This window comes from Macaca fascicularis, chromosome 19, assembly GCF_037993035.2.
Source record: "Macaca fascicularis isolate 582-1 chromosome 19, T2T-MFA8v1.1".
Taxonomy (NCBI): domain Eukaryota; kingdom Metazoa; phylum Chordata; class Mammalia; order Primates; family Cercopithecidae; genus Macaca; species Macaca fascicularis.
The window spans coordinates 48,230,764-48,239,132 of NC_088393.1; positions in this window are offsets into that span (position 1 = coordinate 48,230,764).

Sequence of the window (8,369 nt, forward strand, 5' to 3'; positions counted from 1 at the left end):
AGCCAAATCATGAGTGAACTGTCATTCACAATTCCTACAAAGGGAATAAAATACCTAGGAATCCAACTTACAAGGGATGTGAAGAACCTCTTCAAGGAGAACTACAAACCACTGCTCAACGAAATAAAAGAGGACACAAACAAATGGAGGAATATTCCATGCTCATGGATAGGAAGAATCAATCTCATGAAAATGGCCATACTGCCCAAGGTAATTTATAGATTCAATGCCATCCACATCAAGCTACCAGTGACTTTCTTCACAGATTTGGAAAAAACTACTTTAAAGCTCATATGGAACCAAAAAAGAGCCCACATTGACAAACCAATCCTAAGCAAAAAGAACAAAGCTGGAGTCATCATGCTGCCTGTTTCAAACTATACTACAAGGCTACAGTAACCAAAACAGCATGGTACTGGTACCAAAACAGAGATATAGACCAATGGAATGGAACAGAGTCCTCAGAAATAACACCACACATCTACAACTATCTGATCTTTGAAAAACCTGACAAAAACAAGAAATGGGGAAAGGATTCCCTATGTAATAAATGATTCTGGGAAAACTGGCTAGTGATATGTAGAAAGCTGCAACTGGATCCCCTTCTTACACCTTATACAAAAATTAATTCAAGATGGATTAAAGACTTAAATGTTAGACCTAAAACCATAAAAACCCTAGAAGAAAACCTAGGTAATACCATTCAGGACATAGGCATGGGCAAGGACTTCATGACTAAAACACCAAAAGCAATGGCAACAAATGCCAAATCAGACAAATGGGATCTAATTAAACTAAAGAGCTTCTGCACAGCAAAAGAAACTACCATCAGAGTGAACAGGTAAGCTACAGAATGGGAGAAAAATTTTGCAATATACCCATCTGACAAAGGGCTAATATCCAGAATCTACAAAGAACTCAAACAAATTTACAAGAAAAAATAAACAACCCCATCAAAAAGTGGGCAAAGCATATGAACAGACACTTCTCAAAAGAAGACATTTATGCAGCCAACAGACACATGAAAAAATGTTCATCAGAGGAATGCAAATCAAAACCACAGTGAGATATGATCTCACACCAGTTAGAATGATGATCTTCAAAAAGTCAGGAAACAACAAATGCTGAAGAAGATGTGGAGAAATAGGAATGCTTTTTTTTTTTTTTTTTTGAGACAGAGTCTCACTCTGTCGCCCAGGCTGGAGTGCAGTGGCCGGATCCCAGCTCACTGCAAGCTCCGCCTCCCGGGTTTACGCCATTCTCCTGCCTCAGCCTCCTGAGTAGCTGGGACTACAGGTGCCCACCACCTCACCCAGCTAGTTTTTTGTATGTTTTTTAGTAGAGACGGGGTTTCAGCGTGTTAGCCAGGATGGTCTCGATCTCCTGACCTTGTGATCCACCCATCTCGGCCTCCCAAGGAATGCTTTTACACTGTTGGTGGAAGTGTAAACTAGTTCAACCATTGTGGAAGACAGTGTGGCGATTCCTCAAAGATCTAGAGCTAGAAATACCATTTGACCCAGTGATCCCATTACTGGGCATATACCCAAAGGATTATAAATCATGCTACTATAAAGACACATGCACACGTATGTTTATTACAGTACTATTCACAATAGCCAAGACTTAGAACCAACCCAAATGTCAATCAATGATAGACTGGATTAAGAAAATGTGGCACATGTACACCATGGAATACTATGCAGCCATAAAAAAGGATGAGTTCATGTCCTTTGCAGGAACAAGGATGAAGCTGGAAACTATCATTCTGAGAAACCTATCACAAGGACAGATACCAAACACCACATGTTCTCACTCATAGGTGGGAATTGAACAATGAGAAGACTTGGTCCCAGGGTGGGGAACATCACACACTGGGGCTTGTCATGGGGTGGGAGACTGGGAAAGGGATACCACTGGGAGAAATACCTAATGTAAATGAGGGATTGATGGGTGCAGTGGCCCAGCATGACACATGTATACTTATGTAATGCCCCTGCAAGTTGTACATATGTACCCTAAAACTGAAAGTATAATAATTTTAAAAAAAGACCTGGAATTAGAGTTACATAGGAAGAGTAAGTTCAGGAGATCTACTCTACAGCATGGTGACTATAGTTAATGATGATAAAGCGTATTTTTGGAAAATGCAGAGAGTGAACATTGAGTTCTCACTACAGAAATGATAACTATGTGTGACAATGCATTGTTAATTGGATAAATTTAACTATTTCACAATATATATACTTTAAAACATCATGTTGCACACAATACAATAAATAATTTTTTTTTTTTTTTGAGACAGGTCTCGCTCTGTTGCCCAGGCTGGAATGCAGTGCTGCCGTCGTGGCTCACTGCAGCCTGGATCTCCCAGGCTCAAGTTATCCCCCCACCTCAACCCCCAAGTAGCTGGAACTACAGGTGCATGTTCAGGGTTTTTGTGCTGGTTTTTTTATTTTTGTGGGTACATAGTAGGTATATATATTTATGGGGTACATGAGGTGTTTTGATACAGGCATGCAATGTGAAATAAGCACTTCATGGAGAATGGGGCATCCATCCCCTCAAGCATTTATCCTTTGAGTTGCAAGCAATCCAATTACATTTTTTAAAATTATTTTAAAATATACAATTCAGGTATTATTGACTACAGTCGCCCTGTGGTGCTATCAAGTAGCAAGTCTTATTTATTCTTTCTAACCATTTTTTGTACCTGTTAACCATCCCGACCTTCCCCCCAGCCCTCCACTCCCCTTTCCAGCCTCTGGTAACTATCCTTCTACTCTGTGTCCATGAGTTCAATTGTTTTGATTTTTAGATCCCACAAATAAGTGAGACCATGCAATGTTTGTCTTTCTGTGCCTGGCTTGTTTCACTTAACGTAATGATCTCCTAATTTCTTTTTTTAGTCCATTCAATTCTAGATCATCTTCTAATTTTTTTTAACTATTTTGTAGACACAGGGTTTTATCATGTTGCCCAGGCTGGTCTCGAACTCCTGAGTTCAAGTGATCCTCCCACTTCTGCCTCTGCCTCCCAAAGTGCTGGGATTACAGATGTGAGCTACCACGCCCAGCCTTTTTTGTTTTGTTTTGTTTTTTCTTTTATCTCACCTGGGACAGATGAGATTCATTTTTAAATACTCAAGTTAAAAAGGGGAGATGGTGGTGGAAGAAGAGATGAAACAAGATCGTTTGTGTGTTGAAAACCTCTGGTGATGCATGCATGGATATTTGTTATCCTATTTTCTCTTCTTTTTTTGTTTTGTTTTGTTTTGTTTTTGAGACAGAGCCTTGCTCTGTCATGCAGGCTGTCGTGTCATCCATGGAGCCTGGCCACTCTACTTTTATAGAACTTTGAAAGTTGCCAGGCATGGTGGCTCATGCCTGTAATCCCAGCACTTTGGGAGCTGAGGCGAGCAGATCACCTGAGGTCAGGTGTTTGAGACCAGCCTGATCAACATGGAGAAATCCTGTCTCTACTAAAAATACAAAATTAGCTGGGCGTGGTGGTGCATGCCTGTAATCCCAGCTACTCAGGAGGCTGAGGCAGGAGTCTTGCTTGAACCCAGGAAGCAGAGGTTGTGGTGAGCCGAGATCATGCCATTGCACTCCAGCCTGGGCAACAAGAGAGAAACTCCATTTCAAAAAAAAAAAAAAAATTCATAATAAAAAGGTTAAGAGAAATGAAGAATGAAGAGGATCAGAGAATGGAGCGGGAACTGAAGGATGACATGGGGTCAAGAGAAGGTCTGGTATTCTCATACACATCTCAGGGAAATGTAAATTGATAAACCACTTGGAAGAGCTGTTTAGCAGCACCCACTAAGGCTAAAATATACCTTATCCTATGGCCCAACAATACCCAAAATAACTGAATGCACAGATTACAAAAAGGCTTGTGTAAGAATGTTCAGGCCAGGCGCTATGGCTCACACCTGTAATCTCAGCACTTTTGGAGGCTGATGCGGGGGGATCATTTGAGGTCAGGAGTTCGAGACCAGCCTGGCCAACATGGTGAAACCCTCCCTCTGCCAAAAGATACAAAAATTAGCTGGGCATGATGGCATGAACCTACAGCCCCAGCTACTCAGGAGGCTGAGGTGGGAGAATCACTGGAACCCAGGAGGTAGAGGCTGCAGCGAGCAGAGATCATGCCATTGCACTCCAGCCTACATGACAGAGAGAAAGCCGGTCTCAAAAAAATAAAAATAAAAAAGAATGTTCAGAGCAGCTTATAGCCAAAAACTGGAAACAAACCAAATGTTCATCAACAGATGAATGCATAAAGAAATTACGGTATATTCATACAATGAAATACATTAGCAAGGGTGGCACAGTGACCGATGCCTATAATCCCAGCACTTTGGGAGACTGACACAGGCAAATCGCTTAAGGCCAAGCCTTCAGGACCAACCTGGGCAACATAGTGAGACTCCACCTATAAAAAAATAAAAAACAAAAAAATTAGCTGAACATGGTGGTACGGGCCTGTAGTCCCAGGTAATTGGGGTGCCAAGGCAGGAGGATCACTTAAGCTCAGGAGGTAAAAGAAAGAGGGAAGGAAGGGAGGGAGGGAGGGAGGGAGGGAGGGAGGAAGGAAGGAAGGAAGGAAGGAAGGAAGGAAGGAAGGAAGGAAGGAAGGAAGGGGCAATACATACCATTATACCATTTCTGGCGTGTGTTTTTTAATAGCCATCCTAATGAACATGAAGTGATATCTCTTGCTTTTAATTTGCATTTCCCTAGACGGCTAGTGATTTTGAACATCTTTTCATAAAAGGGTCTTTTTAAGATGGGAGAAATACAGCTTATTGGGGGGTTTTTTGCTTGTTTTGTTTTGTTTTGTTTTTTTGAGACAGAGTCTCGCTCTGTTGCCCAGACTGGAGTGCAATGGTGTGATCTCAGCTCATTGCAAACTCTGCCTCCTGGGTTCAAGCAATTCTCCTGCCTCAGCCTCCTGGAACTACAGGCCCAGGACACCATGACCAGTTATTTTTGTATTTGTAGTAGAGTTGGGGTTTCACCATGTTGGCCAGGCTGGTCTCAAACTCCTGACCTCTAGTGATCTGCCCACCTCGGCCTCCCAAAATGCTGGGATTACAGGCATGAGCCACCATGCCCGGCCAGCTTATTGGATATTTATGAAAAATATTCAATAGAAGAAAACAATCACACAGGAAGTGAAAACATGACACAGGCACTTTGGAAACGAGTTTGAAAGTTTCTTATAAATATACACTTATCATAGAACCCAGCAGTCACATTCACAGCTATGTCTAGATAGATGAAACATAGATCCCCACAAAGACATATGCATATATACCAAGAATAATACATATTATTATTTACAATAGCCAGACCTTGGAAACAATCCACATTTCCATCAACCGGTGAAAAGCAAATTGTGGCACATCTACATGAGGTGACATACTACTCCTCAATGAAAAGGAATGAGCTTCTGATGTATGTAACACATGGCTGACTCTCAAAAGCATTACACATGCTTCCCAGAAGCAGCCTTGGCATACAGAAGAAAGGCCCAGCCATATATTTTCATTTATATGAAATGTAGATCGATAGTGGGAAGAAAAAGCTAGAACAGGGCTGGATGCAGTGGCTCAAGCCTGTAATCCCAGCACTTTGGGAGGCTGAGGCGGAAGGACTGCTTGAGCCCAGGAGTTCAAGATCAGCCTGGGCAACATAGGGAGACCTCTGCCTCTACAAAATTGTTTAAAATTAGCCAGTTGTGATGGCACATGCCTGTACTTCCAGCTACTCGGGAGGCTGAGGCAGGAGTATCGCTTGAGCCGGGGAGGTCGAGGTTGCAGTGAACAGTGATCACACCACTGCACTCCAGCCTGGGAGACAGAGCAAGACCCTGTCTCAAAAGAAGAGAAAAAAAACTAGAACAGCGGTTGCCCACAAGAGATGGAGCATGATTGACTAGGAAGGAGTATGAAAGAGTGTTATTATTATTATTATTATTATTATTATTATTACTATTATTATTATTTTAGAGAAGGATCTCTCTTTGTCACCCAGGCTGGAGTGCAGTGGTGTGGTCATAGCTCACTGTAACCTGGAACTCCTGGGTGCAAGTGATCTTCCACCTCAGCCTCTCAAGTAGTTGAGATCACAGGTGTGCACCACCACACTTAGCTATTGTTTTTTTCTTTTTTTTAATAGAGACGGGGGTCTGGCAATGTTGCGCAGCCTGGTCTCAGTTTTCTGGCCTCAAGTGATCCTCCCACCTCATCCTCCTCTAGCTAGGATTACAGGCACAAACCACCAGGCCCAGCTCCAAGAGAACTTTCTAGGATGATAAAAATATTCTGTTATCTTCATAGGGATTTGGATGCATTCAAAATTCAACAAATGTTCGCTTACAACGTGTGTATTTCATCACATGTAAATTTTACCTAAAGGAATTGTTAAGGCAAAACTCCACCTACACTCGTTCACATGAGCTATGACCCAGTAAAAAGAATCAGGTCCTCCAGTTGGCGATGGAATGGGATCTGGCACAGCAAGGGGGGCTCGCCTAAGCCTGACATGGGACAGTGTGTGGTTCTAGCAGGAAGGAAGGCTGCACGTGCCGTCCAGATGCCAGTGGGCAGGAGGACAGGATGGTGGAGGATGCTCCCGCCCACTGCCCATTGCTGCCGTTCTCTCCATGAGATAAGAAGCGGGATCATCAACACAGAGTGAGGTGAGTGAAGAGCGTTTTGGAGTTTGAGGAGGCAGGAAGAAAAGGATAGGAACACGGCGGGGGGGAAGTCCCAAGAGAGGACAACGAAAGGCGAGCCATTCTTCCACCATGGAGTGTGTTTCGGTTTTCTGCAATACGCCAGCGGTTCTCAACTGGGTTGATTTTTTTCCTCCCAAGGGGACATTCAATAATATCTGGAGTCATGTTTGTTTGTAACAACTGGTAGGGAGTGAGTGGGTTCTGTCATCTACTGAGTAGAAACCAAGGGCGCCACTAAACATCCTACCATACACAGGACACGGCCCCCACCACCCCACGAAGGCCCAAGACATCAACAGCGGTGAGCTGAGAAACTGCTATACATCCCTTCCTTGCCCCAAGTTCCCTCTGTAGCAGGACAGCACGTCAGACCAACAGAACTCAAAGCCTCTTAAAACTCCCCTTCTTGGCCACACATGGTGGCTCACACCCGTAATCCCCAGGGGCCCAGGTGGGAGGATCGCTTGAGCCCAGGAGTTGGGGACCAGCCTGGGTGACATAGCAAGATCTCATCTCTACTAAAAATTTTTTTTTTTTTTTTTTTTTTTTTTTTTTTTTTTTTTTTGAGACGGAGTCTCGCTCTGTCGCCCAGGCTGGAGTGCAGTGGCGCGATCTCGGCTCACTGCAAGCTCCGCCTCCCGGGTTCACGCCATTCTCCTGCCTCAGCCTCCCGAGTAGCTGGGACTACAGGCGCCCACAACCGCGCCCGGCTAATTTTTTGTATTTTTAGTAGAGACGGGGTTTCACCGTGGTCTCGATCTCCTGACCTTGTGATCCGCCCGCCTCGGCCTCCCAAAGTGCTGGGATTACAGGCGTGAGCCACCGCGCCCGGCCTACTAAAAATTTTAAAAATTAGCCAGGTGTGGTGATACACGCCTGTAGTCCCAGCTACTTGGGAGGCTGAAGCAGGAGAATCCCTGGGGCCCAGGAGATTGAGGCTGCAATGAGCTATGATCACACCACTACACTCCAGTCTGGGTGACAGAGTGAGACTCTGTGTCAAAACAAACTAACTAACTGCCCTTCTCATAAATCCCAGTTTCCCCAATCAGGTGGTCTCATTAGACCAATCTTTCTTTCTTTCTTTCTTTCTTTCTTTCTTTCTTTCTTTCTTTCTTTCTTTCTTTCTTTCTTTCTTTTTCTTTCTTAGTCAGAGTTTCACTCTTGTTGCTCAGGCTGGAGTGTAATGGTGCAATCTCGCCTCACTGCAACCTCTGCCTCCCGGGTTCAAGCGATTCTCCTGCCTCAGCCTCCTGAGTAGCTGGGATTATAGGCATGCACCACTATGCCTGGCTAAATTTTTTTTTTTTTTTTTTTTTTTTTGTATTTTTAGTAGAGACAGCGTTTTGCCATGTTGGTCAGGCTGTCTCAAACTCCTGACCTCAGGTGATCCACCCACCTCAGCCTCCCAAAGTGCTGGGATTACAAGTATGAGCTACCACGCCCGGCCTCATTAAGCCCCTCTTAACCAAGTTCTAAGGTGAGGGATAAGCTGCTTATAGGGTTGGCATGCATCCAGCACTGCACCCTCCCCTTAAAGGTAGGGAGTAGATGCCAAGGGAAACTAGAGCTATATAATCCCATCATCAAGCCTTCAGCCCTCTTCCAGGACCTGCCCC